Genomic DNA, 26,421 nt, shown 5'->3' with positions numbered 1-26,421 from the left:
GCCTGTTGACCTCAGGTGGAATTTTACGGTTTTGGGACAAGCAAGGCCATGAAATCCTGCCCACTGTTTCCACTGGCCAAACTGAGAGTAATCAGAGATTTAGGGTAATCGGCAAAAGAGCCAGAGGTGACATGGTGAATTTTTTGATCTGGAAAAGCATGGGCTGAAAGCCTGGTGGAAAATCAGTTGGAACTTTCAAAATATAATTGGATGAATAATTTAAGGGAAAAATTTATAGGGGTCTGGGGAAGGAGCAGGGGAGCAGGGCTATTTGCATAGGTCAGCCAAGTAGGCTCATGGACCAAGTATCCTCCTTTAGTGTATCATTCCCAGATTCTAGGAACATTTCAAAACGAGGGAAACAACATGAATTTGCAACCCATGGCAATTATATTTACACATTCCATCCTTTTTGAAATGCATTCAATATCAGATCTTTTATATCACAATAAAAGCACATGAAAAACCAAATGAAGGAACTGGAATAGAGAAGAATTTTTCCACTCATGAGTTGGCCTTTTTTGCAACAGGGGCTTGACTCTCTCACTGCCTGGTTAAAAGGTCTTCCTCGCTTTTGAAATTAGTGGTTTCCAGAGTTCTCACTCAAGAATCCCCTGACTTCCCACTGGACGTGATTCATGGCTTGAAAGGGCCTAAAATAATAGTGAGAGTTTTCCTGTGCTTGCCAAGAGTGTTTCTGTCCAGATCTGGAGAACATTAATAGTGGTCTTATTGTTTCAGACATGTTTGTGGAGTTACTTGCATGCCAGGTGTTTGCTGGTAGTGTAAAGTATGAACAATGCAAGTGAAATTACACCATGTTCTGACAAAGTTCATAAAAAAGTATTTTCTCAGTTCCTCCACTGTGAAATGGAGTAGCCTTTATTTAGACAGCCATTACCAACAGTGGCTTAAAATAGAAGCCTAGGATGTAACTGAAGAGCCTTCAGGCAAGGCTTGAGCTTGGGAAACTTGTCCCGTTTTTCCTCCTTTCCTGTTTCATTCCTGTCTGGTGAGGTGAAGTGTAGGCCGCTTGGCGAAACTAAAAGTTTTGGTGGGTCAGGCAAGTTCTTAAAGGTACAGACTCAGAAATGCCTCCAGCATTAAAACCTGTCATTTTTTTTGGAGGGGGATAACCTCACCTAAATTGGACCAGAGGGAGCCCTGATCTCTATGGGCACAGCCATTACCAGTTGGGTGGGGTAAGTGGTTGATAATGAAGAAAGAAAGACTTGCATATGGCCGTATAAGTTAAAAGCACGTGTAGGTTATTTGGCTCCTTGACCTTGCTCCACCATTCAGTAAGATATGCCACTTCCACATACCACCCCCCAATAACCATTGACTCCATTCTCAGTCAAGAATCTGTCTCGCTCTACCTTAAAACTATTCAGTGACTCTGCTTCCCCCATTCTCTGGGGAAGAGAATTCCAAAGATTCATGACCCTCAGAAATAATTTCCTCACCTCTGTCTTCAATGGGATACTCCTACTTTTAAAACTGTGTCCCCTGGTTCTGGTATTTCCCACAAAGGGAAACGTCCTTTCATCATCCACCCTGTCAAGTGCCCTCAGGATCTTACATATTTCAATAAGATCAACTCTTAGCTCAATTGGCTGGTTCGTGATGCAGAGCAATGCCAATAGCGCAGATTCAGTTCCCATGTTGATTGTTCATGAAGGCCCCACTTTCTCAACCTTGCCTCTTGCGTGAGGTGTAGTAACCCCCAGGTTAAATCATCACCAGTCAGCTCTCTCAAAGGGGAGAGCCTATGTTGACATTTACTTTTTAATCACTAAATTCCAGCCTACCTGATCGTTCCTTGTAAGGTAAACCCTCATGCAAAGTATTCATTGATTGAACCTTCTCTGAACTCCTTTTAATATATTCATATCCTGTCTTAAATAAGGACACCAAAAGTGTACACAATATTCGAGATATGGTCTCACCAACTCCTTGTACAACTGTAGCAAAATATCCCTTGCGAGAAATGGCATCATTCTATTGGCCTTCCTCACCTGCATTCTAACTTTCTGTGATTCATGTGCCAGGGCACCCAGTTCCCCCTGTACCTCAAGAGTTCTGCAGTTTCTCCCCATTTGAAAGATATGCTGTTTTTCCATTCTTCTTGCCAAAGTGAGCAAGTTCACATTTTCCCACATTTGCCCACTCACTTAACCTATCTGTGTCTCTTTGCAGGCTCCTTATATCCTCTTCCCAACTTACTTTCCTTTGTGTCATCAATTTAGCAACATACATTTGGTTCCTTCATTCAAGAGATTGGTATAGATTCTAAGTAGTATTATGAACCCCACTGGTGTTCAAGTGAGGGCATCCCAAATTTCAGAAGAGAAACTTGGAACACTGTTTTTTAACTAGTTATTTTTGCTACTTGAAAAAAATGTGAGTAAAGAGATGAACCTAATGAGGAAAGGTGAACAGTAAATATTGATGAGAAATATTCATTTAGGGTCTCACCCACCTCTTGTGGATCCACACATAGATGAACTTATTGATCCTTAAGAAGCTTTACTCTCTCCCTAGTTACCCTTGGCTTTTATGTATTTGTAGAAGCTCTTTGGATTTTCTTTTGCCTTCTCTGCCAAAACAATCTCCTGTCCCCTTTTTGCCCCCCGTGACTTCTCTCTTAACTCTACTGCTAGAGGGATCCACTTAATTTCAGCTGCCTATGCACGTCATGTGCCTCCTTTTTTTTCTTGACCAGGGCCTCAATATCCTGAGTCATCCAGGGCTCCCTACTTCTACAGCCTTGCCCTTCATTCTAAAAGGAACATGCTTATCTTGAACACTGGGTAACGCACTTTGTAAGGCTCCCACTTACCAAAGGTCCCTTTGCTGCCAATAAACTCCCCCAGCCAGCTTTTGAAAGTTCCTGTCTAATACCATCAAAATTGGCCTTGCCCCAGTTTAGAATTTTAACTTCAGGACCAGACCTATCATTCTCCATACCTATTTTAAAACAAATGGAATTATGGTCACTTGTCCCAAAGTGATCCTTCACTAATACTTCTGTCACCTACCCATATTTCCAGCTGAACTCTAGTTTTTTCCCCTATCTATCTTTTGGACGTTCTTTGATGTTATTTATATTCTGTCAGTTTTCTGGGCTGCCACTCATCTTTGCGGAATTACGTGCTTTCTCTTTCAATTTGATACTATCTTTGACTTCAGTAGTTAGCCATGAATGCTGCGTCCTTCCCTTTGAGCCTTTTGGTGTGGCCGATCAGATTGTCAACCTGAGAATCCAATATAGAGGTGGCAAAATTGGGAGAGTTTCCTGCTCTGCCAGGAGCTCGTGGTAGCTGCAGCGAAATAGTGTCCCCGTGTTTAAAAAAAACCCACATGAGAGCAATTGCTGTGGGCTCTGTAGCAAACACCCGCCTTGCTTCGAGAGATTCCTGGAGATAATTCCCTGAGTACCCAAAAACAACTGTTGACCTCCATCCTGAACGTAACCAGTGACTGCAGCCACAGCCCTCTGAGCTAGAAAATTCCAAAGATTCACAACCCTTTGAATGTAGAAATGTTTGTGTATCTCATTCCTAAATGGCCAGCCATTTCTGAGATTTTGATTCCATGTTCTAGATTCCCCAGCCACGTGAAACGTTTTCTCAGCAATTTTCCTGTCAATCCCTCATGCTGAGGCCCCTTTATTGATCATTACGGCACCTTACTAGTTACAGCTTGCCAAAAATGCTGACTGCATTCCCACTCTCTATTTTCTGTCCATTAATCAATTCAGTCTAATATATTATCTCCCCCAATCCAATGTCTTAATTTTGTAGCACAACCACTTCTGTGGCATCTTACTGAATACCTTTTTAGTAAAGGTGTATAAATGGTATCCCCCTTATCCATCCCATGAGTTACATCCTCAAAAGACTTTGTAAATTGTCAAACACTATTTCCCTTTCATAAATCCCGTGTTGACTCTGTTTAGTCAGATAATAGTTTTCTAAGTGCCGTATTACCGGTCCTTAATAATAAATTCTATCATTTTGCCCACTACTGAATTTGAAGTTCAAGTTTAAAGTTTATTTATTAGAGTCATAAGTAGGCTTACATTAACACAGCAATGAAGTTATTATGAAAGTCGCCACACTCCAGCGCCTGTTCGGGTACACTGAGGGAGAATTTTAGCATTGCCGATGCACCGAACCAGCTCGTTTTTCAGACTTTGGGAGGAAACCGGAGCACCCGGAAGAAACCCATGTAGACACGAGGAGAATGTGCAGACTCTGCACAGACAGTGGCTCCAGCTGGGAATTGAACCCAGGTCCCTGGCGCTGTGAGGCAGCAGTGCTGACCACTGTGCCACTGTGCTGCCCATGCTGTAACCAGCCTGTAGTTTTCTCTCTGTTTTTGTAAACAGATAGCCCAAGCAGATAACAAGCTAAAGGGGTCAGTGAAAAATTGTAAAACAGGTGTAGAGAGAGTTTAAATTGGGCCTTGTAGAGTTTGAAAGGGAGCATAAAGCACTGATGGCAGAATAGGAATGGGTTGTGTGTTGCCTTGTATATCTGCCGATGTGGGAGTCAGAAGCTGAGTAAACATCAGTAGAAATTTCCCCCTCGTCGGTTATAGTGCTGGATTCTTGGAGGCGGTTTTATTCTCTCGGCAGGACAGCAAGCCAGTGGCTCCACAGGGCGTTATTAACAGAAACCGTGGAACTCTTGAAAAATAAAGAGTTTTAGCAGAATTCTGGCCAACTTTCCTGACTCAAATCAACACCAGCAAAAACAGAGTAACTGCTCATTCATCTCACAGCTGTTTGTAGGTTGAAGCATTAAAACAGTAACGACAGTCCAAAATCATTCATTGAACGTGAAGTGCTTTGTTACATCTCTTGAGAAACATCAGCCACCAAATGAATGCAAGTTTCTCTCTTGGTATCCCTTGCCGGACCAAATTAGTAGGGTCTGTAATATACTCTTGTTCGTATTTCTTTTGTTTTATGATTGTGGAGTTAGTTCTGAGCTAGTTACTAAGCTGTTAGTAACTATCTTGGTTTCTACTTGCGCACAAAATTTCTTTTTGATTGGTTGCTTATCTTTACTGATGAGTCAAAGCTATGAAACTTCATTTAAAAGGGAAACCTGATACTTGTAACAGCTCTGAGAAGTCACCTCTGGCCTATTATGTATCCCCTATTTCCTTTGCCCCACCATTGGTGACTCTGCTTTCAGCTATCGAAGCCCAAGTATAGCACTTTCCACCACAGTTCCAAGACCTTGCCCCTCTCTCTTGCCATCTCTCAGACACTGCTCAAAACCTGGCTCCCTTATTCAGATAGTCTCCTCTTGATTCGGTGTTGAGTTCTGCATGGAAATGTTCCTTTTTTTCCCCGTTTGTTTGTGGAATGTAAACATTCTGTCCAGGTCTCGCAACTTGCCTTTTCACCTATTTTTGTGTCATCCACAAATTTGGCTACAGCACATTTGTTCCTTCCTCCAAGTCATTAATATATGTTATAAAGAGTTGTAGTCCCTGCGAAACCCCACTTGTTGCAGGTCATTAACCCAAACAAAAAACCCTCATCCCCACTCGCTGTTTGCTGTCCATTAGCCAATCCTCTATCCATGCCTCTAACACCATAGGCTCTTATCTTATGGCTTAATCTTTTGCGAGATACATTGCTGAACACCGTTTGGAAGTCCAAATAGAACATGTCTAGAAATATAGAAAATAGGGGCAGGAGTAGGCCATTCGGCCCATCGAGCTTGCACGCCATTCAATATGACCATGGCTGATTATGCACTTTCAGTATCCCACTCCTGTTTTCTCGCCAAACCCCTTGATCCCTTTGGCCACAAGGCCCTCGTCCAGCTCCCTTTTGAACATATCTAATGAACTGGTCCCAACAGCTTTCTGTGGTAGAGAATTCCACAGGTTTCCAGCTCTCTGAGTGAAGAAGTTCTTCCTCATCTCAGTCCTGAATGGCTCACCCTTTATTGTTAGTCTGTGACACCTGGTTCTGGACTTCCCACCCAACATTGGAAACATTCTTCCTGCATCTAGCCTGTCCAGTCCTATCAGGATTTTATATGTTTCTATGAGGTCCCCTAAATTCCAGTGAGTAGAAGCCCAGCTGATCCATCTTTCTTCATATGTCAGTCCTGCCATTCTGTGAATCAATCTGGTGAACCTTCGCTGGACTCCCTCAATAGCAAAAATGCCCTTCTTCAGATGAGGAGCCCAAAACTGCGCACAATACATAAGGTGTGGCCTCATTAAGGCCCTGTATAATTGCAGCAAGTCATCCTTATTCCGATTATCAAATCCTCTTGCTATTAAGGCCAGCATGCCATTAGCTTTCCTCTGTATGTACCTGCCAACCTTCAGTGACTGTTCCACATGACACCCAGGTCACGTTGCACTTCCTCTTTTCCTAAATTGCCGCCATTCAGATAATCTTCCTTCCTGTTTTGCCACCAAAGTGAATAACCTCACACTTTTCCACATGATGTTGCATTTGCCAAGTATTTGCTCACTCAGCCAGCCTGTCTAAGTCACCCAGCAGTCTCTTAGCATTCTCCTCACAGCACACACTGCCACCCAGCTTAGTGTCGTCTGCTCATTTGGAGATACTGCATTCAATTCCTTTGTCCAAATCATTAATGTATATTGCGAACAGCTAGGGTCCCAGCACTGAACCCTGTGACACACCACTAGTTACTGCCTGCTACTCTGAAAAGGACCGTTCATTCCCACTCTTAGCTTCCTGTTTGCCAACCAGTTCCACATCAATACATTATCCCCAATACCATGAGCTTTAATTTTGTTCACTAATCTCTTGTGTGGGACCTTGTCAACAGCCTTTTGAAAGTCCATATACACAACATCCACTGGTTCTACTAATTTCTTTCTATCCACTCTGGTTGAAACTTCCTGAAAAAACTCGAACAATTTCCCTTTCATGAAGCCATGCTGACTCTGACTGGTTAGTTTATGATTTTCCAAATGTGCTGCTATTACTTCCTTAATAATTGATTCTAACATTTTTCCAACAATAGATATTGGGCTAATAGGTTACAGTTACTCACTTTTTAACTTCCCTCCTTTTCTAATAACAGAGAGTAGGGCCAGTAAGACTCAGAGAAAGAGCAGGCAGGGTGCAGTTGCTAATCAAAGAGGGCCTGGTGGACTGAAGCGCATTTGTTTCAATGTGAGAAGTGTAACAGGTAAGGCAGATGAATAGGCAAGGGGCGATACTGGACCTGGTAATGGGGAATGAGCCCAGCCAGGTGGCCGATGTTTCAGTAGGGGAGCAGTTCGGGAACAGTGACCACAATTCGGTAAGCTTTAAGGTACTGATGGATATGGAAAAGTATAGGCCTCGTGTTAAGGTGCTAGACTGGGGGAAGGCTAATTACAACAATATTAAGCAGGAACTGAAGAATGTAGATTAGGGGCAGATGTTTGAGGACAAATCAACATCTGGCATGTGGCAGGCTTTCAAGTGTCAGTTGATAGGGATTCAGGACCGGCACATTCCTGTAAAGATGAAAGGTAAGTATGGCAAGTTTTGGAACCTTGGATAACGAGAGATATTGTGAGTCTATTCAAAGAGAAAAAGGAAGCATTTGTCAAGGCTAGGAGGCTGGGAACACATGAAGCAAGTGTGGAATACAAGGGAAGTAGAAAGAAACTTAAGCAGGGTGTAAGGAGGGCTAAAAGGGGTCACAAAAAATCATTGGCCAGCAGGATTAAGGAAAATCCCAAGGCTTTTTATACATATGTAAAGAGCAAGAGGGTAGCCAGGGAGAGGGTTGGCCCACTCAAGGACAGGGGAGGGAATCTATGCATGAAGCCAGCGGAAATAGGTGAGGTATTAAATGAGTATTTTGCATCAGTATTCACCAAAGAGAAGGACTTAGTGGATGATGAATTTGGGAAAGGACGTGTAGATAGTTTAAGTTATGTTGAGATCGAAAAGGAGGAGATATTGGGTTCTTGAGAAACATTAAGGTAGACAAGTCCCCAGGGCCTGATGGGATATGCCCCAAAATACTGAGAGAGGCAAGGGAGGAAATTGCTGGGGCTTTGAGAGAAATCTTTGTATCCTCACTGGCTAGGCCAGAGGATTGAAGAATAGCCAATGTTGTTCCTTTGTTTAAGAAGGGTGGCAAGAATAATCCAGGTATTCACAGGCCGGTGAACCTTACATCAGTGGTAGGGAAATTATTAGAGGGGACTCTTTGAAACAGGATTTACTCCCACTTGGAAATAAGTGGTGAGAGGCAGCATGGTTTTGGGAAGGGTAGGTCGTGTCTCACTAACTTGATTGAGTTTTTTGAGGAAGTGACGAAGATGGTTGATGAGGGTAGGGCAGTGGATGGTGTCTACGTGGACTTCAGTAAGGCTTTGACAAGTCCCACATGGCAGACTGGTGCAGAAGTGAAGTCATGTGGGATCAGAGGTGAGCTGGCAAGATGGATACAGAACTGGCTTGGTCAAAGAAGACAGAGGGAAGCAGTAGAAGGGTGTGTTTCTGAATGGAGGGCTGTGACAAGTGGTGTTCCTCAGGGATCAGTGCTGGGACCTTTGCTGTTTGTAATATATTTCAATGATCTGGAGGAAAATGTAACTGGTTTGATTAGTAAGTTTGCGGACGACACAAAGGTTGGTGGATTTGCCGATAGCGATGAGGACCATCAGAGAATACAGCAGGATAGAGATCGGCTGGAGGCTTGGGCGGAGAGATGGCAGATGGAGTTAATCCGGACAAATGTGAGGTAATGCATTTTGGAATGTCTAATAAAGCTAGGAAATATACGGTAAAGGGCAGAACCCTTAAAGAGTATTGATAGGCAGAGGGATCTGGGTGTACAGGTACAAAGTCACTGAAAGTGGCAATGCAGGTAGTCAGGAAAGCATATGGCATGCTTGTCGTCATCGGCTGGAGCACTGAGTTTAAAAATTGGCAAGTCGTGTTACAGCTTTATCGAACCTTAGTTAGGCTGCACTTGGAATATAGTATTCAATTCTGGTCACCACACTACCAGAAGGACGTGGAGGCTTTGGAGAGAGTACAGAAAAGATTTACCAGGATGTTGCCTGGTATGGAGGGCAGTAGCTATGAGGAGAGGTTGAAGAAACATGGTTTGTTCTCACTGGAACGATGGAGGTTGAGGGGTGACCTGATAGAAGTCTACAAGATTATGAGGGCAACGACAGAGTGGATAGTCAGAACATAAGAACATAAGAAATAGGAGCAGGAGTAGGCCATCTAGCCCTTCGAGCCTGCCCCGCCATTCAATAAGATCATGGCTGATCTGTCGCTGCTCAGTTCCACTTTCCCGCCCTCTCCCCATAACCCTTAATCCCCTTGCTTATCAAAAACCCATCAACCCGCGTCTTAAAAATATTTAGCGAGGCAGCCTCCACCACTTCAACGGGCAGAGAATTCCAGAGATTCACCACCCTTTGAGTGAAGAAGTTCCTCCTCAACTCCGTTCTAAACCGCCCCCCTTTTATCTTGAGGCTGTGCCCCCTAGTCCTACTGTCTTTTTTGAGCGGGAAGAGTCTCTCCACCTCTATCCTATCCATCCCATTCGTCATCTTATACGTCTCAATGAGATCTCCCCTCATTCTTCTAAACTCTAACGAGTACAAGCCCAGTTTATTCAGCCTCTCCTCATAGCTCAACCCCCTCAACTCCGGTATCAGCCTAGTAAACCTCCTCTGCACTCCCTCCAAGGCCAAAATATCTTTGCGCAGGTGCGGCGCCCAAAACTGCACACAGTACTCCAGCTGCGGCCTCACCAATGCCCTATACAGCTGCAGCAAGACCTCCCTACTTTTATATTCAATCCCCTTCGCTATGAAGGCCAGCATCCCATTCGCCTTCCTGACCACCTGCTGCACCTGCAAGCTGGGTTTTTGCGACTCATGCACAAGGACCCCGAGGTCCCTCTGCACCGTCGCCTGCTGCAGTTTTTCGCCACGTAATAGTCCTTCCTACCATTCTTCCTACCAAAGTGGACCACCTCACACTTGCCAACATTAAATTCCATTTGCCATTTCCTGGCCCATTCGCCCAGCCTATCTAGATCCTTCTGCAGACTCTCCATACCCTCCGCACAATTTGCCGTTCCCCCAGTCTTGGTGTCATCAGCAAATTTCGACACCCTACACTCGGTTCCCTCCTCCAGATCATCTATATAAATGGTAAATAGCTGAGGCCCCAGCACCGACCCCTGGGGCACTCCACTAGTCACCATCCGCCAATCCGAATAGCACCCGTTGACCCCCACTCTCTGCCTCCTATTTGACAACCAATCCTCTATCCACGCTAACACCCTACCCCCAACTCCATGTCCCTCGACCTTCTGCAATAACCTCTTGTGAGGTACTTTGTCAAACGCCTTCTGAAAATCTAGAAAGACCACAACCACCGGCTCTCCTCTATCCACCGCCCTAGACACATCCTCATAGAACTCCAGTAAATTTGTCAGACACGACTTCCCTTTAATGAAACCGTGCTGCGTCTGCTCTATCAAGCAATTCCCTTCAAGATGCCTCGCAATTTCCTCCTTAATGACAGATTCTAACATTTTACCTACCACAGATGTTAAACTAACCGGCCTATAATTCCCCACCTTTTGCCTGGCACCCTTCTTAAACAACGGCGTAACATTAGCCGTTTTCCAATCATCCGGCACTTCCCCGGAATCCAGCGACGTCTGGAAAATAACCACCAAGGCATCCACTATCACCTCCGCCATTTCTTTCAGAACCCTCGGATGCATTCCGTCCGGTCCTGGGGACTTGTCCACAATCAGCCCCTCCAGTCTGTCGAGCACCGCCTCTCTAGTAACAGTAATGTCATTAAGACCCTCCAGTCCTACCACCTTTCCATCGCTAACACCCGGCAAATTATTCATGTCCTCCTCCGTGAAGACAGAAACAAAAAAGTTATTCAATACCTTAGCCATATCCCCATCCCCTACCACTAGGTCCCCTTTCTCATTCTCTAAAGGACCAACATTCACCCTAGCCAGCCTCTTCCTTTTTATATATTTATAAAAACTCTTGCTATCCTTTTTTATATTAAGCGCTAGCCCAGCTTCATAGTTTATCCTACCCTTCTTTATCAACTTCTTTGTCAATCTTTGTTGACATTTAAACCTCTCCCAATCCTCTTCTCGCCCACTACTCTTAGCTACTCTAAATTCCTCCGCTTTTAATTTAACACTTTCCTTCACCTCCTTCGTTATCCACGGCTTATTACCTCTCCTCCTACTATCCTTTTTGACCATCGGAATAAATTTCTGCTGAGCACCAAGAAAGATCTCCTTAAAGGTCCTCCACTGCTCCTCAACAGACCCTCCCTCCAATGTGCTCCCCCAGTCCACATTCGCCAATTCTTCTCTCATCCTACCGTACTCCCCTCTATTCAAACAAAGGACGTGTGTCCGGGAACCCACTTTCTCCTCCTCCATCTGCACCAGAAACTCCACCATACAATGATCACTCTCCCCAAGAGGATCCTTCACCACAAGGTCCCTAATTCTACCCGCCTCATTACATAGCACCAGATCCAAGATAGCTCGCTCCCTCGTCGGGTCCAACACACACTATTCGAGGAAACTATCCCGGCAGCATTCCAAGAACTCTTCCTCGAGCCCCCCGCGTCCAACATGGGTCGACCAATCAATATGCAGATTGAAATCCCCCATAACTACGGCCATCCCATTCCTGCACGCCGCACTTATTTGCGCGTTAACAGCCCGCCCCACCTCCAGATCATTATTCGGGGGCCTATAGACGACACCCACCAGCGTCTTCCTCCCTTTGCTGTTCCTAATCTCCACCCACAACGATTCCACCCTCTGCTCCTTGGCTCCAATATCATCCCTTGCTACCACCGTGATGCTATCCTTAATCAGCAGAGCTACGCCCCCCCCTTTTCTCTCCTGCCTATCCTTCCTAAACACTTGATAGCCCTGTACATTCAGCTCCCAGTCCCTGTCACCCTGCAGCCACGTCTCTGTAATGGCCACCAGATCGTATCCATTTGTGTTGATCTGCGCCACCAGCTCATCCACTTTATTCCAAATGCTTCGTGCATTCAGATAAAGCGCTTTTTGCCAGGGTGGAAAAGTCAATTACTAGGGGCACAGCTTTCAGGTGCGAGGGGCAAGGTTTAAAGGAGAGGATGGTTGGTGTCTAGGACTTGCTGCCAGGGAAGGTGGTGGAATCAGATACGTTTTAAGGGATGTCTGGACAAATATATGAATAGGATGGGAATAGAGGGATATGGTCCCCGGAACCGTAGGGGGTTTTAGTTCAGTCAGGCAGCATGGTTGGTGCAGGCTTGGAGGGCCGAAGGACCTGTTCCTGTGCTGTAATTTTCTTTGTTTTTTGGGTGTCAGGTTGGCAATCCTCCTTCTCCAGAATCCAAGAATATTTGGAAAATTACAACCAAAGCATCCACTGTCTCTGTCGCTACTTCTTTTAGGATTCCAGGATGTGAGCCATCAGGGTCAGGGGACCTATCTGACTTTAGCCCCATTAGTTTGTTTAATACTACTGTTCTAACGATGGTGATGGTACTTAATTCCTCTCCAGAGTTCTTTCATATTAAAGGGATGTTCGAAATATCTTCCACTATAAAGACTTTTGCAAAATACCTGTTTAACTCCTCTGCCATTTCCTTGTTTCCCATAGCCATCTCCCCAGACTCATTTTCTCAGGGCCTAATGGACCTCTCTCTTTTTATATATTTAAAGAAGCTCTTATTGTCAGTTCTTATATTCCTTGCTAGTTTGCCCGACAGTTAATTTTCTCTCACTTTATTATTTTTAGTCCTCCTTTGCTAGATTTTGAATTTATTCTAGTCTTCAGTCTTATCATTGACTTTTGCCTCCTTATATGCTTTCTCTTTTAACTTAATACTCTTCTTAACTTCCTTGATTAGCCATGGTTGGTTTATCCCTCTCTTAGCATCTTTCCTCCTTATTGGGATAGATTTTTGCTCAGAGTTATAAATTACCTCCTCAAATTACCTCACTGCTTGTTGACTGTCTTTCCTGCCCAGTACACTTTAGCTAATTTTATCCTCATTTTATTGTAATTCTGTTTATTTCAGTTAAACACAGTTATTTCCGACTGAAGTTTCTCACTTTCAAACTGAATATTGAATTCTATAATGTTATGATCATTACTTCCAAGAAGATATTTTACTCTGAGGTCATTTATTATACCTATCTCAATGCCCGTTACCAGATCCAAGATGGCTTGATCCGTGATTAGCTTCATGATGTATTGCTGTTGGAAACTAAACCTAGTACATTCAATAGCTGCCTTTTCCAGCTTGATTAACCCAATCAACATGAAGATTAAAGTCATCTGTAATCAACCATAATTATTGCTCTTTTTTTCCACATGTTCCTATTACTTGTTGATTTATACCCTTTCCTAAATGTGACTACTGTTTGGAGAACTATGAAATACTCCTACCACTGTCTTCTTGCCCTTGCTGTTTTTTTACCTCCACCCAAATGTACTCTACATCATCTGATCCTAGATCGTCTCTCACATCTTTCCTCATTTCATCTCTTATTAACAGTGCTACCCCACCACCTTTTCCTTCACTCCTGTCTTTTGGAAAGGTCAAGAGAAACAAGGACAGTAATAAAAGAGAGAACAGTAAAATGCAAAAATGATAGACAGGGTAAGAGGCAAACAGGGCCTCAGTACAAAGAAATGTTAGGATGACTAAAAATGGCAAACAGGCTTTGTATCTTAACACATCTTGTGAAAGAGAAGGGTCTGGACACTGCACAGGATTAGCCTCCTTTATTGCTTGTGTTCCACAGTTGGGAATATCATCTGCCTGCTTACAACTGGACTCAGTCAGTAGAGAAGTCCTTGCAAGTTATGATCTCTGTGTGTATTGATCTTGTAAGTCTTCTCATTGCAAGTGCAGTTTCTGAAGCTTCGTGGGCTCTTTGCAAATACCGCACTTACGCAGATTAATCTCTGCTGGGCTTAACAACGTCTAAAGTAAATAAATCCTCAAAAATAAAATAATTTTCCCTTGTACTGGCAACCTTGGACCTGTTAAAACTGCAAATCCAGTTTTAAATATACACAGTTGTTCCCAGATGTTGTCAACTCTACATTCTGTCCTGTTAACTTGATATGCACCCTCCCAACTCCTGGCAAAACCATCACATGAGACGCTGCAGCGATTTTCTTTCTCAGGCCCTTTTCAGTGCACTCTGGCCTTCTGGTTATTTATTTCCATTTTATTTTAAAATCCACATTATATGTCTCCAAACCGGATTCTCAATACCACTATAGATCATTAAGGGTAACAGTGTAATTGCACTGACCTGAGTAATCTCTTTCCTCTCTGGATTAATCTAATTATTTAGAAAGGCCCAGAGCACCACTAACCTTAAAAAGCCCAGGATAGTGGATGAGTACAACTCTTTCAAATTGTCAGGGAGCTACAATCACAGAATTATTGGGCGGGATTTTACAGTCTCGCTGATAACCATAAAATCCCACTCGAGGTCAACAGATCTTTCCATGGTGCACCCCTCACCCGCTCTGACTCCCGCGGAGCACGGGGCAAGAAAGTTCCGGTCATTGAATTGTATAGCATGTAAGGAGGCCATTGAGCCCATTATTCCTGTGTACCAGCTCTTTGAAAGAGCTATCCATTTAGTTCCACCCTTGCTCATTTCCCCTTCACATTACAAACGTCGCCTTTTAACCATTGTTGTAATTCCCCTTTGAAAGTTCTCACTGAATCTTTCAGCCTTTCAGACAGTACATTCTAGATTATTGCTACGCACTGCCCAAATAAAAATCCTCATCTCTCCTCTGGTTCTTTTGTTGTCTCGAGTTACCATTGCTCTTGTTTATGGGAACAGTTTCTCCCTCTTCAAAAATCCTGCATGATTTTGAATACTTTGACTAAATATTTCCAAAACCTCTATGAGGAGAATAATTCCATCTTCTTGAGTTCTCCACGCAACTGGAGTCTCTCATCCCTGCTTCATTTGCATAAGAATCCTCTTTTCCAAAGCCTCAGTAACCTTAAAGTGTGGGGGCAGATTGTACCTCCATTGAGGTTTAGCACCTTCCCTTATGTATTCTTTTCTTCTATTTATAAAGCCTTGAGCACTGTTTTATTTAACAGCATGTTTAACACAAACAAGGGTGGTCTGTCTTTCAGATGAAGCACTAACTCAAATACCTCTCAGTTTGATGTTAAAGTTCATTTATTAATGTCACAAGTAGGCTTATGTTAACACTGAAATGAAGTTAATGTGAAAATCCCCTAATTGCCACACTCCGATGGCTGTTCGAGTACACCGAAGGAGAATTTAACATGACCATTGCACCTAACTAGCAGGTCCTTCAGACTATGGGACGAAATTGGAGCACCCAGAGGAAACCCTCGCAGACACAGGGAGAACATGCAGACTCCGCACAGACAGTGACCTAAGTCAGGAATTGAACCCAGGTCCCTGACGCTGAGGCAGCAGTACTAACCACTGTGCCGCTGTGCCGCCGTTCCCAGGAGGAGGAAGACCACACAATGTTCCTCTATGATCCAGCCAAAGTTTATCCCTCAACCAACGTCATTAAGAACATGAGAATTTGGAGCAGGAGAAGGCTATCTGGTCCCTTGAGTCTACTCCGCATTCAATAAGATCATGGCTGATCTGTTTGTGGATTCAGCTCCACTTACCCACCCACTCATCATAACCCTTAATTCCTTTACTGTTCAAATATTTATCTATCCTTGCCTTAAAAACATTCAATGAGGTAGCCTCAACTGCTTCACTGGGCAGGAATTCCACAGATTCACAACCCTTTGTGTGAAGAAGTTCCTCCTCAACTCAGTCCTAAATCTGCTTCCCCTTATTTTGGGGCTATGCCCCTTAGTTCTGGTTTCACCCGCCAGTGCAAACAACTTCCCTGCTTCTATCTTATCTATTCCCTTCATAATCTTAAATGTTTCTGTAAGATCTCCCCTCATTCTTCTGAATTCCAATGATTATAGCCTCAGTCTCTCTTCATAAGCCAACCCTCTCAACTTCGGAATCAACCTAGCGAATCTCCTCCGCACCACCTCCAATGCCAGTATATCGTTTCTCAAGTAAGGAGACCAAAACTGTACACAGTACTCCAGGTGTGGCCTCACCAGCACCTTATACAGCTGCAATATAATCTCTCTGCTTTTAAACTCCATCCCTCTAGCAATGAAGGACAAAATTCCATTTGCCTTCATAATTACCTACTGCACCTGCAAACCAACTCCTTGAGATTCCTGCACAAGGACTCTGCACAGCAGCATGCTGCAATTTTTTAACCATTTAAATAATAGCCCATTTTGCTGTTATTCCTATCAAAATGGATGACCTCACATTTACCAACATTGTACCCCATCTGCCAGACCCTCGCCCACTCACTTACACTATCTATATCCCTTTTACAGTTTCCTCTGCACACTTTGCTCTTCCACCCATCTTAGTGTCATCTGCGAATTTTGACACACTACACTTGGTCCCCAACTCCAAATCATCTATTTAAATCGTAAACAATTGCAGCCCCAAAACTGATTCCTGAGGCACACCACTAATCATTGATTGCCAACCAGAAAAACACCCCATTTACCCCCAACTCTTTGCTTTCTGTTAGTTAACTAATCCTGTATCCATTCTAATACCTTACCTATAACACTGTGCACCATTATCTTATGTAGCAGTCTTTGGTGCGGCACCTTGTCAGATGCCTTCTGGAAATCCTGATACACCACATCTATGGGTTCCCCATTGTTCACTGCACATGTAATGTTCTCAAAATTAAATCTGACCATTGTCTCATTGTTGTTTATAGGATGAGCAAATTGCATCATTTCCAATATTACAAGAGCACTTGTTGGTAGGCAGTGGCATTGTGCTATTGTCGCTGGACTAGTGATCCAGAGACCTGGGGCAATGCTCTGGGAACCCAGGGTTCGAATCCCACCATGGCAGATGGTTAAATTTGAATTCAGTGGAAATCTGGAACAAAAAATCTAATTATGACCATGAAACCATTGTCATGTTGTTGTAAAAAACCATGTGGTTCACTAATGTCCTGTAGGGGAAGAAATCTGCTGTCTTTACTCAGTCTGGCTGACATGTGACTCCAGAGCCGCAGCAATGTGGTTGGATGGCATAGTGGTTAGCACTGCTGCCTCACAACTCCAGGGACCAAGGTTCAATTCTGGCTTTGAGTGACTGTCAGAGCGTAGTCTGCACATTCTCCCTGTGTCTGCGTGAGTTTGCTCCGGTGCTCTGGTTTCCTCCCACGGCCCAAAGATGTGCAAGTTAGGTTGATTGGCCATGCTAAATAGCCCCTTAGTGTCTGAAGGTTAACAGAGTAAATGAGTAGGGATATAGGGATACGGCCTGAGTGGGATTGTGCTCGATGCAGACTTGATGGTCCAAATGACTGTCTTCTGCACTTTTATTTTAGGACCCTTAAATGCCCTGAGGGATGGGCAATAAATGCGACACCCATACCCCATGAATGAATAAAAAAACTTCAAAAAATCTTTAGCTGACTGAGAAACATTTGGGGACGTCCTGCTTTTTTCAAGGTGCTATACAAATTTAAATCTTTTTAAAGCCATGTTCTTCCCACAGTTTTTAGGAAAGAATGACTCAGATTAGGAAACTGCAACTTATCTTAATTTCCTCATGCTGAGAACATTGGGACTTTGGAATCCTTCCCAAAAAACTGAGCTACAACCAGAACATTATTATCCCATGACCCACTTTATTAAAATATTTAAGTACAGGCATGAGAATTTGGATTTAAATGAGTATATAAAATATAATATTCATGTGGCAAACAGTCACCAGTAATAAAGAACCAACTTATTCAGCTGGTACCATATTGGATATATGAAATGGAAATAGGAGTAGACCACATGGCCTGTTTAAACTGCTCCGATATAGGGTTTCAACTCCACTTTTCTGTCAGCTTCCAATATCCCTTGATTCCCTCAGAGACCAAAAATCAGTCTCTCCCAAACCTAAATATACTCAACGATGAAGCATCCACAACCCTCTCAGGTCGAGAATTCCAAAGATTCTGAACCCTTTGAGTGAAGGAATTTCTCCTCATTGATCATCCTGAGGCTATGCCTCCATTTTCCTGATTCACTGACCAGGAGAAACAAGCTATCAAACCATGATTTTACTGATGCGGCCACCCGAGGTTCACAAGGTCACGCCCGAGACCAACGGGGAATGCTGTTCTGCAAGCCTGGCCCACCTCGATTTCGGGGTAGCCATGCCGGTAAAATCAGGGCCTCGGTATCTACCCTGTCAAGCCCCTTCAGAGTCTCTGACGAAGGGTCATCCAGGTTTGAAACATTGGCTCTATTCTCTCCCCAGAGATGCTGTCAGACCTGCTGAGAATTTTGAGCATTTTCTGTTTTTGTTTCAGATTCCAGTATCCACAGCAATTTGCCTTTAATCATTCAGAATCTTGTATGTTTCAATGAGATTACCTCTCATTCTTCTAAACTCCAGATAGTTTATGCCCAATTTACTCAGCCTTTCACTGTAGGACCAACCTTCTCTGCTCAGGGACCAATCGAGTGAAGCTTCGTTGCACTGTCTCTAAGGTAAGTATATCCTTCCTTCAAACTGCACGGTGCTCAGAATGTGGCCTCACCAAGCCCTGTACAATTGCACCAAGACCATACTAACTTTCTGAGTCCTCATGTAAGCATGCCCAAGTTGCTCTTTAATCAACACTACAAGTTTCACATCTTTTAAAAGATATTCTCCTTTTCTGTTCTTGCTGCCCAAGTGAATAATCTCACACTTTCCATATTATACTCCTTCTGCTATCTTGTTGCCCAGTCAGAGACCAGTGGTGCATTGTCACTGGACAAGTAATCCAGAGACCCACGGTAATCCCTGAGACCCAGAGTCAAGTTCCACCACAGCAGATTTGATTTGATTTGATTTATTATTGTCACATGTATTAGTATACAGTGAAAAGTGTTGATTCTTGCACACTATAAAGACAGAGCTTCCTTTCATAGAGAAGGAAACGAGAGAGTACAGAATGTAGTGTTATAGTCATAGGGTGTAGAGAAAGATCAATTTAATGCAAGATAGGGCCATTAAAAGTTGTCAGCAGGGAAGAAGCTGTTCTTGAGTTGGTTGGTATGTGACCCCAGACATTTGTATCTTTTTCCTGACGGAAGAAGGTGAAAGAGAGAACATCTGGCATACGTGGGGTCCTTAATTATGCTGGCTGCTTTGACGAGGCAGTGGGAAATGTCGACAGAGTCAATGGATGGGAAGCTGGTTTATGTGATGGATTGGGCTACATTCACAACCTTTTGTAGTTCCTTGCAGTCTTGGACAGAGCAGGAGCCATACCAAGCTGTGATACAACCAGAAAGAATGCTTTCTATGGTGTATCTGTAAAATTGGTGAGAATCATAGCTGACATGCCAAATTTCCTTAATCTTCTGGTGGACTTTAAGCTCAACAAAACATCTAGAATTAAAAGTCAAATGGTGATTGTGAAACCATTGTTGATTATTGTGAGAAGAAGCAACTTCAGGGAAAGAAATCTGCCATCCATACTTGGTCTGGCCTACATGTGACTCCAGAGCCACAGCACTGTAATTGATCTTAAATGCCCACGGAAATGGGCAAGCCCCTCAGTTTATTCAACTGCTACTAAGAAAACACAAAGGAAGGAAACTAGACTGATGACCTAGTCACCGGAAAAGACAACGCCAAACCCAACACTGTCGACCCTGCAAGGTCCTCCTTACTAACATCTTATGGCTTGTGCCAAATGTGGAGAGCTAGTCAAGCAAAAGCCTGAAATTGTTATACTCACTGCATCATACCTTACAGATAATGTTCCAGACACCGCCATCACCATTCCTCGATATGTCCTGTCCCACTGGAAGGACAGATCCAGCAGAGGTGACAGCACACAGGTATAAGAGAGAGGGAGTTATCCTGATAGTCCGCAACATTGACTCTGGACCCCACGAAATTTCATGGCACCAGGTCAAACATAGTCAAGAAAACTTCCTGCTGATTACCGCAAACTATACCTCCTGATGAATCAGTACGCTTCCATGTTGAACACCACTTGGAGGAAGTACTGAGGGTGGCAAGGGCTTGAAATATACTCTGGGTGGGGGACTTCTGTGACCAAGAGTCAGTCAGTAGTATCACCACAGACTGAACTGGCTAGGTCCTAAATGACACAGCTTCTGGACTGGGACTGTGTCAGGTGGTGAGGGAACCAACAAGTGGGAAAAACATAATTGACCTCATTCTCACTAACCTGCTTCTTTCATCTGCACCTGCCCGTGACATAGAAATGTAGAAAATAGGAGTAGAAGCATTCAGCTCTTCAAGCCATCATGATCATGGCTGATTATCAACTCAATAGCCCTGATACCACCTCCCCCCCCATATCATTTGATCCCCTTCACCTCAAGTGTTATATCTAACTCCTTTTTGAAAATATACAATGTTTTGGCACCTGCTTTCTGTTCTAGCAAATTTCACAGGCTCACCACTCTCTGGGTGAAGAGCTTTCTCCTCATTTCAGGTCTTACACTTTGACTCCTGGTTCTGGGCACCCCCACCATTGGGAACGTCCTTCCTGCATCCATTCCTGTCTCGTTCTGTTAGAATTGGAAGAATTTCTGTTCGTACTTTTTCTCAACTACCTCACATCTGTACGGTGGCATCAAGCTCATCAGTTAACAATCTGAACAAACAATGTTGCAGAGCTTTGGCACGAATTGAGTTGATGATCATGGCAACAACTGTCAATGTACCATTTATATAGATGATCTGGAGGAGGGAACCGAGTGTAGGGTGTCGAAATTTGCTGATGACACCAAGATTGGGGGAAAGGCAAATTGTGCGGAGGGTGTGGAGAGTCTGCAGAAGGATCTAGATAGGCTGGGCGAATGGGCCAGGAAATGGCAAATGGAATTTAATGTTGGCAAGTGTGAGGTGGTCCACTTTGGTAGGAAGAATGGTAGGAAGGACTATTACTTACGTGGCGAAAAACTGCAGCAGGCGACGGTGCAGAGGGACCTCGGGGTCCTTGTGCATGAGTCGCAAAAACCCAGCCTGCAGGTGCAGCAGGTGGTCAGGAAGGCGAATGGGATGCTGGCCTTCATAGCGAGGGGGATTGAATATAAAAGTAGGGAGGTCTTGCTGCAGCTGTATAGGGCATTGGTGAGGCCGCAGCTGGAGTACTGTGTGCAGTTTTGGGCGCCGCACCTGCGCAAGGATATTTTGGCCTTGGAGGGAGTGCAGAGGAGGTTTACTAGGCTGATACCGGAGTTGAGGGGGTTGAGCTATGAGGAGAGGCTGAATAAACTAGGCTTGTACTTGTTAGAGTTTAGAAGAATGAGGGGAGATCTCATTGAGACGTATAAGATGATGAATGGGATGGATAGGATAGAGGTGGAAAGACTCTTCCCGCTCAAAAAAGACAGTAGGACTAGGGGGCACAGCCTCAAGATAAAGGGGGGGCGGTTCAGAACGGAGTTGAGGAGGAACTTCTTCACTCAAAGGGTGGTGAATCTCTGGAATTCTCTGCCCGTTGAAGTGGTGGAGGCTGCCTCGCTAAATATTTTTAAGAAGCGGGTTGATGGGTTTTTGATAAGAGAAGGGATTAAGGGTTATGGGGAGAGGGCGGGAAAGTGGAACTGAGCCACGACAGATCAGCCATGATCTTATTGAATGGCGGGGCAGGCTCGAAGGGCCAGATGGCCTACTCCTGCTCCTATTTCTTATGTTCTTATGTTCTTATGAGAAAAGTCGATAACCTTGCTCGCTAGCGCTTGTTGGTGGATAACAGAGTTCCAATTGACAAAGATGGGGAATTCAGGATCATTTCTACAAAGTGCAACAAAGTTTTCATTGACAGCCAGCATTGACAGTGCACCATCAGTTGTGATGCAACCAGTTTGTTAATCAGAGTGTTTTTCTGAGCTTTAACAAAGGTTAACCTGGACTCGAAACGTCAGCTCTTTTCTCTTCTGACAGATGCTGCCAGACCTGCTGGGATTTTCCAGCATTTTCTCTTTTGGTTTCAGATTCCAGCATCCTTGCTCATCATTTTGTCTTGACCCATCTTAGTCAATATCTTGGTGCCTGCGATTCAGCAGTCAGTGAGCTGATTCCCTTTTCATCATGAGATAGATGCCTGAGACATGCACGTTTTCAGCAGCAGTACGGCAGCCAATGACAGTTGGTTTTTTGAGACTCCAGGATTGCCCTGTCAATTGCAATCAACTATTTGGAGAGTACTGAATGAACTTGTCTAAACTCTTTGTGTCTCCTTTTGTCTTCCTCACAACTTGGAGCAACACCTAGCTTTGCACCGTCAGCAAATGTAGATTCTCTCTGTCTCTTCCTCTCAGTCAATAATAAAGATTGTAAATAGCTGAGGCCTCAGCATTGATTCTTCTAGAACTCCACTACTTGTCACATGCCAACTTGCTAATACTCTGCTTATCCCTACTCTTTGCTTCCTGTCAGTTAACCGAATCTCTGCCCATGCTAATATATCACCCAACTCCATAAGCCTTTATCTTCCACATGAAACTTTGTGTGGCACCTTATCTAATGCCTTTTGGAAATCCGCATACACTATATCCACTTGGTTTCCCTTCATCTGGCCCGCTAGTTAAATCCTGAGGGGCAGCTTCCCTTAGTTGGCTAGATGGGTAGAGCAGTAACAATGTTGTTTGATTCCTGTTCCAGTGGAGGAACCCTGGGGACCTGCTTCCTCGTCCTGTTCCTGAGAGTGCAAGACATCACTAAACAAAACTACCAAGGGCACAGCTCAGGATGAAGCATCCTGACAGTGAGCCAACGCATCTGCCTTTGGGCAAAGCACACATGAATGAATTAGATACATCCTTAAAGAACTCTAATAAATTTGTCAAACAAGATTTCCCTTTCACAAAACCATGTTGATTTTGATCAAAGCTATGAATTTCTCAGTGCATTGTTAAGACTCCTTTAATAATAGGTGTCAGCAGTTTTCTAATGAGTGAAGTTGAGATAACTTGGCCAACGTTTTCCTGTTTCCTTGCTCCACCATTTTTTAAATAGCAGTTTTATATTGTCTGACTTCCAATCAGCTGGAACCATTCTAGAAACTCAGGATTTTTGGAAAATAATAACCAGTGTACCCTTTATGTCTGCAATTACCTCTTTCAGATTCCTAGCATGTAGGCCATCCTTATTCTACCAAATGTATTATTTGTTGTAGAATGATTCTCTCTTTGATTCATTCACTTTCAAAGCCTAGGTGGGGCTTTGTCAGATTTAGTCCCTTAAGTTTCTCCAGTAATTTTTTTCTTCTGATATTAATTACATTCACTCATTCCCCCATTCTCATTAGCCTCTTGGTTATACTTTGTTTCTGTTATATCTAGGTTCTCCTCTAAGTACTTCCTGTTGTTTAGTTAATGTTTTTCTCAGTATTACTGTGGCAGAGGCAACATGGATTAGATGCAGAGTAAAGCTCCCACTACATTGTCTAATCAAAAGCACCTTAGAAGGTCCAACATTGTTTGACTAGTGATTAAAGCTCCCTGCTTACCCATCTGCCCAACAGAAGTTGCTTTGTTCCATACTGTCCACATCCATCTCTACGCTGCCATTTCTGTCCTCAACTTCCTTACCTTTGTTGAAACTCAAATCTCCACTTTGATCATCTTGAAACTTGATCTCACAAACACTGTCCAAGTTTTCCTCTACACATTGCAACTCAGTGAGAATGTCATAGTCTTTGACTTTATAGACAAGATCTCGTTATCCCTTCACTCCTGTGCTTGCTGAAATCTACTGAGTCTGAATGATTCATGTTTCCTTCCTTTCAGATATTGTGGGTTAAACCCCTTTTCATTTTTAACGTTTTGTTTTCTTCCTTTACTCTCACCGTTTGTGTGAGCGCATACATATTTGCTGGAATTTTACCACCATGCCCATGACAGAATTGGGGCGGGTGTGGCTCACAGAATGGAATTCTCCATTGGCCTCGGGTGGGATTTTACGAGCCTCACCCGAGCGAGATCATAAAATACCGGCCATTCTGTCTATACTTTTTCTGTTTCCTTCATTATCTTTCTCACTCCTCTTTCTTTTCCCTATCTTCTCCCCCTGCTCCTCTCTCTCTTTCTCCTTCTCTCCCTCCATCCTTCTCTTTCCTCCCCCAAGGTTTTGTCACAAGTCCAAATTACTATTTGGCCCTGAAAGTGTATAATAATTAAAGAGCAGTTGGAGATGTTTCCCCTCAGTAAACCATACATATGCTTTCAATCACCAGCACAAATCCACAGCAGTCTTACTCCACCAAATATATTCTTTGTTGCAGAGTGATTCCTTGCCCCTTGTTTGACTTGTGCTCTTTTGAAGCCCAAATGCTGCCCAGAAAGCTATTGTTAGCAACCCCTGACGTCTTTACTGAAGAAAATGAGTGTGTTTAAAAATACTCCCACTTTAATACTTTTTAACAAAAATTAATCAAGGCAGAATGACCTGGAGCCTGTACAGTAGATAGCCGATGCAAGCTAGGCTTAATCCCTGTGCTGAATTCATCAGTGCTATAACTGGCCAACAGAGGAAGAACAGTGAAACAGGCCCTTGCCTCTCCCCTTTTCACCTGATCTTGATCACTGCTGTGCTGAAAGAGATACCTGGCAAAACATTCAAAGACTAGGGATATGGCTTCATACTGAGGCTTTCCCACAGTCAGTCAGTTTGGCAGTTTGCACCAGAAATGACCACATGGACACCATACCAGGGGCTTAATGTTGAACATCAGAGCCAAGAGGTATTCCTGAAGAAGTGACCAAGAGTGTTATTGATGGGTTGTTATTGATGGGTTAGATGTTTGGTGGTGTGAAGGCTGGGGAGATGTAGCTGGAGAAAAGGACACAGCAGATCCTATATGAGAGTGAGAGAGGGTTGGATGTTCTGCCATCAATACAAAAAGCAAGATTTGAAGAAAGAACTTCTGAGGGCAGTGTGTTTAGGGGTATCGAGTATATTGGAATACAGTGAAAATTAATATACAGTGCTATACAAACAAAGCATTCTGTTCATAGAGTACTCAGGCGAGAAGGAAAGGAGAGAGTGCAGAATATAGTGTTACAGTCATAGTGCAGTTTTAAAAACATAGAACAAGAATAAAAGATAAAATTAGAGGGCACGCTAGGGGCAGCTCACAAGAAGCCACCACAATCCAGCACCATCTTGAAACTGGCAAAGTTATTCCATGGGAATGGGGAGAAGTGAGAATTGAAGGCCAATTATTACTTTCCCCAGCGAGAATAGCATCGAGGGAGGGCTAGCACTCGTTTACTTGCAATCCTCTTGGGCAGGAAGTTGTAGGGGAATGGGACCAGGACCAAGTCTTTGTGCCTTTTGTTTGGCATGTTCGTCACAGTTCAGAGGCAGCACCTTATTATAGAGGCATTCTTTTGAAGTAATAGAAAATTAATCGATAACCACTGCCTCAAATTTGCATTGGTCTCAAGTTCTGATCAGGGACGATGCACTGCCATTTTCTATCAGTTGTGTGTCACCACTTGTTCTTAAGCTCTTCTCTCTGGTGGTGAAACCTCAAACCTACGCTCATCTGTTGCCTAATGACCAATGAGAAGACAGTAACATAGTGGTAATGTCACTGGACTAGTAATCCAGACCGCTCATGGATTCAAATCCCATCATTCCAGCTTGTGGGATTTAATACTACACAAAATAAGAGCTCATGGTGTAAGGGATAACATATCAGCATGGAGAGAGGATCGGTTAACTGACAGGAAACTGAGAGTAGGGATAAATGGGTCTTTTTCAGAAGTGCCACAGGGATCAGTACTGGGGCCTCAACTATTTATAAACTACATCAATAACTTGGATGAAGGGGCCAAAACGCATGGTAGCTAAATTTGAAGGTGACACATGGATAGGTAGGAAAGTATGTTGACAAGAGAAAGTCTACAAGGGGATAGGTTAAGTTTAGCAGGTGGAGTATAATATGGGAAAATATGAACTTGTCCACTTTGACAGGAAGAAGATCGAAACAATATATTACTAAGTGGAGAGATTACAGAATTCTGAAGCACAGAGGGATCTGGGTGTCCTGGTACATGAATCACATAAAGTCAGCATTCAAGTGCAGCAAGTGATTAGAAAAGCTTAGATTAGATTAGAAATGTTGGTGTTTATTCCAAGGAGCATTGAATATAAAAGTAGGGAAATCTGACTGAAACTGTACGAACCTTGGTGCGACCACATCGGGAGAACTGTACACTTTTGGTCTCCTTATTTGAAAAAGGGTATAATTGCATTCGAAGCA

The 26,421-nt window shown here is 43.6% G+C and overlaps 1 protein-coding gene across 2 annotated transcripts in view; it reads left to right on the top strand.

Annotated features, from left to right (window-relative positions):
• The window catches only part of LOC145344932 (exocyst complex component 6B), a 595,965-nt gene that overhangs the window by 366,805 nt on the left and 202,739 nt on the right, over positions 1-26,421 (top strand). The window lies entirely within an intron of this gene.

Source organism: Carcharhinus amblyrhynchos, chromosome 1, assembly GCF_965287045.1.
Source record: "Carcharhinus amblyrhynchos chromosome 1, sCarAmb.v2.hapA, whole genome shotgun sequence".
Lineage (NCBI taxonomy): Eukaryota > Metazoa > Chordata > Chondrichthyes > Carcharhiniformes > Carcharhinidae > Carcharhinus > Carcharhinus amblyrhynchos.
This window is presented reverse-complemented; position numbering and strand designations above follow the sequence as displayed.